This window comes from Poeciliopsis prolifica, unplaced genomic scaffold (genome assembly GCF_027474105.1).
Source record: "Poeciliopsis prolifica strain line A6 unplaced genomic scaffold, Auburn_PproV2 SCAFFOLD310, whole genome shotgun sequence".
Lineage (NCBI taxonomy): Eukaryota > Metazoa > Chordata > Actinopteri > Cyprinodontiformes > Poeciliidae > Poeciliopsis > Poeciliopsis prolifica.
The window spans coordinates 15,001-22,500 of NW_026562685.1; positions in this window are offsets into that span (position 1 = coordinate 15,001).

A 7,500-nucleotide genomic window follows, 5' to 3' on the forward strand; every position below is an offset into this window, starting at 1 on the left:
CGCCCGGGCCTGGAGGCGAGCCTGCGGGGGGAGGAACCGTCCGCCGAAGCGCCGGTGCCGGGCACCGGGGCAGGCGGGGGCCCTCCACGGCAGGCCACGTGTGCTTATCGGTCGGGTCGGAGATGTTGGGCTGGGAGCCAGACTTCCAACAGGCACGTGGGACGGACCGTAATCCGCTCACAGTGCACTGCGGTCGGCTTGGCTGAAGCCAGACCCTGGGGGACACTGACGGAGCTCCAACAGAACCAGGGAGCAGTCCACGGACTAATTACAGCCCAGGACAGACTCACCAGAGCGGCCGGAGACCGCCAGCCAATCGCCAGGTAGATCCATCGACTTTCAGAGCTTCTACACACATGGAACCGTGAGCGGGGAAAAACGTTCAAAAATGACCAAAGACACCATAATTCACCCATGTAGCTTCTCACCTGAGGCCAGCGAAGGCCCCTGGATGGGTCAATGGTCAAAACTCCGCTCTTTTTACTGGTTCTCAAGGTCTCGAAAAACTCTCTCCTGAAATCCTGCCGGTGGGGTTTTTCGAAACTGGTAACTGAAGTTCCTTTTTCCCCGAATGGGCGGGGCTTAAGCGCCTGTTCAGGGAGGGCAATGCTTTGTATGCCTTTGTCTGTGCCCCTGGTAAGGCATAGGGACTTTGAAAAATTTCAGGACTGCACCCGCGATGGCCCGGACTGTGAGCCTTCGCGGGTACAGGCCTGGTTGCCTGCTGAGTCGCCCCGGGGATCCAGACCGGCGATTGGGACTGGGGATTCGCCCCGGCGGGGACTGGGACCGAAAATTCGGCAAGGGGAATCCGACCGACAGTTCGCACAGGCGGGGAATGGGACCGAAAATTCGGCCCGGCGGTGGATCGGACCGAAAATTCGGACCGGCGGGGGATCGGACCGACGTTTTGCACCCAGAATTCGGCCCCGATATTCGGCCTGAATATTCGGAGCCCTGGGTGAACCGGGTGGGTTCCGGACGGGGGGGGGGGGGGCTCAGGTCTCCCCACAAAGGGGAGGCCCTGACCGGCCCCTGGGGACCGGCCAGCCCCCTCTCCGCCCTGGAGCTTGGCGGATGGGACTTGGGCTCCGGACGGGGAGGGGGGGCTCAGGTCTCCCCACAAAGGGGAGGCCCTGACCGGCCCCAGGGGACCGGCCAGCCCCCTCTCCGCCCTGGAGCTAGGCGGATGGGACTTGGGCTCCGGACGGGGAGGGGGGGCTCAGGTCTCCCCACAAAGGGGAGGCCCTGACCGGCCCCTGGGGACCGGCCAGCCCCCTCTCCGCCCTGGAGCTTGGCGGATGGGACTTGGGCTCCGGACGGGGAGGGGGGGCTCAGGTCTCCCCACAAAGGGGAGGCCCTGACCGGCCCCAGGGGACCGGCCAGCCCCCTCTCCGCCCTGGAGCTAGGCGGATGGGACTTGGGCTCCGGACGGGGAGGGGGGGCTCAGGTCTCCCCACAAAGGGGAGGCCCTGACCGGCCCCTGGGGACCGGCCAGCCCCCTCTCCGCCCTGGAGCTTGGCGGATGGGACTTGGGCTCCGGACGGGGAGGGGGGGCTCAGGTCTCCCCACAAAGGGGAGGCCCTGACCGGCCCCGGGGGACCGGCCAGCCCCCTCTCCGCCCTGGAGCTAGGCGGATGGGACTTGGGCTCCGGACGGGGAGGGGGGGCTCAGGTCTCCCCACAAAGGGGAGGCCCCGACCGGCCCCGGGGGACCGGCCAGCCCCCTCTCCGCCCTGGAGCTAGGCGGATGGGACTTGGGCTCCGGACGGGGAGGGGGGGCTCAGGTCTCCCACAAAGGGGAGGCCCTGACCGGCCCCAGGGGACCGGCCAGCCCCCTCTCCGCCCTGGAGCTAGGCGGATGGGACTTGGGCTCCGGACGGGGAGGGGGGCTCAGGTCTCCCCACAAAGGGGAGGCCCCGACCGGCCCCGGGGGACCGGCCAGCCCCCTCTCCGCCCTGGAGCGAGGCATCCGGGTGGGTCTCAGGCTGCGGATGGGACTTGGGCTGTGTGCATATGGGAAGGCGCTAATTCTGCAAGGACAGGACGGACGGTCCCTTGATCCTTCCTTAGGTTCACCTACGGAGGTGTTCTTGTTACGACTTTAAATTCAGATAGTCAAGTTTAATCTTCTTGGCCGAACCCCGGGCGGGGCCGGTCCGTGGACGGCTCGGAGGCATCCGAGCCGTCCTCTGAGATTGGTGAAGCCTTCCTTGGATGTGTTTGCCATTCTCTCCGATCGGTTACGCCTTCCTTGGATGTGTTTGCCATTCTCTCCGATTAGTCATGCCTTCCTTGGATGTGTTTCGCCATTCTCTCCGATTAGTCATGCCTTCCTTGGATGTGTTTCGCCATTCTCTCCGATTAGTCAGGCCTTCCTTGGATGTGTTTCGCCGTTCTCTCTGATTAGGCATGCCTTCCTTTGATGGGTTCTCCATTCTCAGTCCTGCAGGGTTGGAGGAACCGTCCGCCGAAGCGCCGGTACCGAAGCACCGGGGCCCACGGGGGCCATCCATGGCAGGTGAGGTGGAGAACCAGCACGGAAGTCATGCCTCTCTCCGCCGGGGAGAGACGGGGCGTCTGGGTCTCGCTGAGGAGGGACGGCCACGGGCAGAAGCGCAGCTCCGCTGCGTTCGTGCCCGGGCCTGGAGGCGAGCCTGCGGGGCTGGAGGAACCGTCCGCCGAAGCGCCGGTGCCGGGGCACCTTGGCCGGCGGGGCCCTCCACGGCAGGCCACGTGTGCTTATCGGTCGGTCGGAGATGTTGGGCTGGAAGCCAGACTTCCGACAGGCACGTGGGACGGACCGTAATCCGCTCACAGTGCACTGCGGTCGGCTTGGCTGAAGCCAGACCCTGGGGACACTGACGGAGCTCCAGAAGAACCAGGGAGCCGTCCACGGACTGATTACAGCCCTGGACAGACTCACCAGAGCGGCCAGAGCCCGCCAGCCAATCGCCAGGTAGATCCATCGACTTGGAGAGCTCCTGCACACATGGAACCGTGAGCGGGGAAAAACGTTCAAAAACGGCCGAAAACCCCATAAATCACCGACTTACCTTCTCATCTGGGGCCAGCGAAGGCCCCTGGAGGGGTCCACGGCCGAAAATCCGCTCTTCTTCCGGAATTGGTGGTCTCGAAAAACTCTCTCCTGAAATCCCGCCGGTGGGGTTTTTAGGAACGGGTAACGGAAGTTCCGTTTTCCCCGATTGGGCGGGGCTTAAGCGCCTGTTCAGGGAGGGCAATGCTTTTTATGCCTTTTTCTGCGCCCCTGGTCAGGCATAGGGACTTTGAAAAATTTCAGGACTGCACCCGCGATGGCCCGGACTGTGAGCCTTCGCGGGTGCAGGCCTGGTGGCCTGCGGTAAGGGACCGGGGATAGGGACCGGGGAAAGGGACCGGGGATAGGGACCGGGGAATGGGACCGGGGATAGGGACCGGGAATGGGACCGGGGAATGGGACCGGGGGATCGGACCGACGTTTCGCACCCAGAATTCGGCCCCGATATTCGGCCCCGATATTCGGAGCCCTGGGTGATAGAGAACCGGTGGGGCTCCGGACGGGGAGGGGGGGCTCAGGTCTCCCCACAAAGGGGAGGCCCTGACCGGCCCCGGGGGACCGGCCAGCCCCCTCTCCGCCCTGGAGCTAGGCGGATGGGACTTGGGCTCCGGACGGGGAGGGGGGGCTCAGGTCTCCCCACAAAGGGGAGGCCCTGACCGGCCCCGGGGGACCGGCCAGCCCCCTCTCCGCCCTGGAGCTTGGCGGATGGGACTTGGGCTCCGGACGGGGAGGGGGGGCTCAGGTCTCCCCACAAAGGGGAGGCCCTGACCGGCCCCGGGGGACCCAGCCCCCTCTCCGCCCTGGAGCTAGGCGGATGGGACTTGGGCTCCGGACGGGGAGGGGGGGCTCAGGTCTCCCACAGAGGGGAGGCCCTGACCGGCCCCGGGGGACCGGCCAGCCCCCTCTCCGCCCTGGAGCTAGGCGGATGGGACTTGGGCTCCGGACGGGGAGGGCTCAGGTCTCCCCACAGAGGGGAGGCCCTGACCGGCCCCGGGACCGGCCAGCCCCCTCTCCGCCCTGGAGCTAGGGCCGGGGGGGTCCTGGGGGGGCGGCACCGAGGGAGGGGGCCAGGGGGGGGCCCCACTCAGGGTGGGGGGACCGGGGGGTCCGCCCGTGGATGGGGGGGTCAGCTCACCCCATCCGCGTGACCCAAGGGGCGCTTTCGCTAACCCCACTTAGGGTCCTAACATGGTCGACCGCGGGTGCGGTCGACCCCCCCGCAGGTGCGGGAGATGGGGGGGCCCGACGGACGGGACCGAAGATCCCGTCCGCAGTTCCGCCCCGCTTCTTCGGCGGCGCCGGATGCAGCACACCTGTTTCCAATCAGGGCCGAGGAACCGGCCCGATTGGCCACAGGTGTACTGCATCCCACTTGATTGGTAGGACGGCTACTTAGGCAGAGGCGCGTTCCTTGCAGCCTCATTCGGAGTCTTGCAGCAGCCGGGTGAGTACCAATGACCGCTTCAAAGTTTGACAACCGATGCCCAGTGTGCTCCCGCAGATCGTGGCGTCTGAGGGAACACCTGGACGGCAAGCACAAGGTGAGGAACCCCGTCGAGCGTCGCATCCTGCTTGCCTACGCCAGGGGGCGGTGAATGTGAGGGGAATGCGCTGTCCGGTCCAGGGCTGCGCTTACGGCGGTCGGCGCGTGCCCCAACACCTCCAAGAGTCCCACCGTGACCTGGGTCCGCGGCGGAAGAGGCGGCTTCTGACCGGCCTCCAGTGGCAGAGGACACTGGAGAAGCTGAGGGAGCTGAGGCGCTCCCACCCGCACCCGTCTCTAGCTACGGGGCTCGACCTCGAAGAGGCCCGCGTTGCCCCAGCTGTGGGGACTCGGCCCACTCCGCCACGGAGGGTGGCGGTGGTGGAGGACGAGGAAAGCGACGAGGAGGAGGAGGACGAGGAGGAGGACGAGGAGGTGGAGGTTGAGCCGAACGAGGAGGAGCAGGAGGAGGAGGAGGAGGAGCCGGAGGAAGACGACCACGGTTCCCCCCCGGCGTCTCCAGAAGCTCCGCAACCACCATCGCCTCCAGAACCATCGCCTCCCCGCCCCGCCGAGCCGCAAATGCTGACCGAATCTTCGGACCAGGAGTCGGAGCCGGAGCCGGGGAGCCAGCAGCAGCAGCAGCCGCAGCAGCAGCAGCAGCAGCAGGAGGAGGGATCCGGCAGACAGAGTCCCACCTCGACCACACCCGACCCGGTGCGTAAACCCATAGAGTTCCCTGAATGCGTTGTACGTTACATGAGCGGTTACAAGCGGCACCTAGTGGGTGCTCTGCCATCCAAGAAGCACGTGGAAAACGTACGGTCCAAGATGGGCCGGCTGACCCAGTTCCTTGACCGCATGGCCGAGGGCAAGAGCGACCTGGGCTCCTGGAAGTTCCTCGACGACGCCGACCGGGTGATGGGCTGGCCGGCCGACCTGCTGACAAAGGGGAAGAAGATAACAACGGTCAAGGTGTACCTCGTCAACACGGGACAGTTCCTCACCTACTTCAGCGAAACTCCACCCGAGGGCTCCAGGGTCACCAAGCGAGGCCTGGTGTCCGTCGCACGCGCCCTCAAGTCCGCTGCCAGTCAGATATCCACCACCGTCGTCCTCCACCAGATCCAGGTGAAGGACGACAAGGAGCGACGCACTGTAACGCCGGAACTTCTACGCAGGTGCCTGGAGCGATGCCGGACCTGCATACCAGTGCTGTTGCGCGACTTATCGCGGAGGAAGCGCGACGTCAACCTACGGAACCAGCTCATAGGCTACTTCGGTTTGTATGTGGCTTCTCTCTACGGCCACAGAACCGGGTGGTCAGCAACATGAGAGTGAGTGAGGTAGAAGAAGCCGAACAGTCGGGATCCAGGCACGACTCGTCCGGCTACGTGATCAACGTGAGTGCCCCGCCGCAGCGAAAGCGCTTCATCCCGGGTGCAGAACCAGAACTCCGGGTAAACTGACTTTCGTTCTCGTCGTATGTTCCTCCGCAGGTCAGGCACCACAAGACCAACCGGGCCTTCGGGAGCGCCCAGCTCTTCCTGACGCCGGAGGAATACGGTTGGTTGAGAAGATGGATGGCCATACGCAGAGAGCTGCGCCCCGACTCGGACCTGATGTTTTTCAACCTGAACGGAGGCCCCGTCAACAAGCTGACGTCCTTCGCCCGCGACGCCTGGGCCAGGATGCGCCTGCCGGGTAGCCCCTCGTTGACAGACATACGGACCGCCGTGGCCACCATGGTAGGTGTTGAGCTGGTGATGCCGCCGTGAAGCTTTAACCCACCCCCAGCCTCTGTTCCTGTACTTACCTGTCTGTCTCTCTCTCTCTCTCTGCAGGCCAGGAACACGCAGTGCGCTGAGGTCCGGCAGCGTATGTCCCAGCTGATGTGTCACGACACTAGGACCGCGGACCGCTTCTATGCCATGCAACTGACTGTCAGCCAGTTGGCAGACATGCGGAGGACCTTCGACCTCTCCAGGGAGGCTGACCAGCAGCCGCTGGAATAATGTGATTGTGTTCAATAAAGCGTTTCATACGCCACTTCCCCCGTGTTTTGTGCTTGTTTGCTGGGTAAAATCCTGTTCTTCCGTGAGAACCAGGAACCGTGAAAGTGTTTTGAATTGTACCCCAGCCATGGCTCCAGAGACGCGGCTAACGGAGAACCGGGACGGCTGCCTCTCTGAGATGAGGGGAGCGCTCTGGAGCTACTCTCCCCAGCCATGGCTCCAGACACACGGGTAACAGAGAACCAGCATTGCTGCCTCTGTGGCTATGGTACAGCGGAGCAAAGCCCCGGAGCAGAGCAGAGCCCGCCGGCAATTCACCACCAAGATCCGTGCAGCTAGAGAGCTCCAGCAGTGCCACAGAGCGCTCCACTGGCCTTATCCAGGCCGTGGGAGCCTCCCCGCAGCGGCCAGAGCCCGCCAGCAAGTCCCCACCAAGATCCGTGCAGCTAGAGAGCTCCAGCAGTGCCACAGAGCGCTCCACTGGCCTTATCCAGGCCGTGGGAGCCTCCCCGCAGCGGCCAGAGCCCGCCAGCAAGTCCCCACCAAGATCCGTGCAGCTAGAGAGCTCCAGCAGTGCCACAGAGCGCTCCACTGGCCTTATCCAGGCCGTGGGAGCCTCCCCGCAGCGGCCAGAGCCCGCCAGCAAGTCCCCACCAAGATCCCTGGAGCTAGAGACCTCCAGCAGAACCACCAGCGAAAAGGCAACAAAATGGCGGAAACGGACCGAAAGAGGCTGCCTCTGCGGGCAGCGGGACACTCACCAGAGCAGCCGGAGCCCAGGGAGGCAACCGGCAGCGAGATCCATGGAGTTACCGAGCTCTGGGAGAGAACCAGCGAAAACGGGGAAAAACGCTCAAAAATGCAGGAAGGAAGAGCCGCAGCTCCATGCTCTGGGCATATCTGAGGCATGGGAAGGGCCCTGGAGGGCTTCAGGCCCAAAAATCC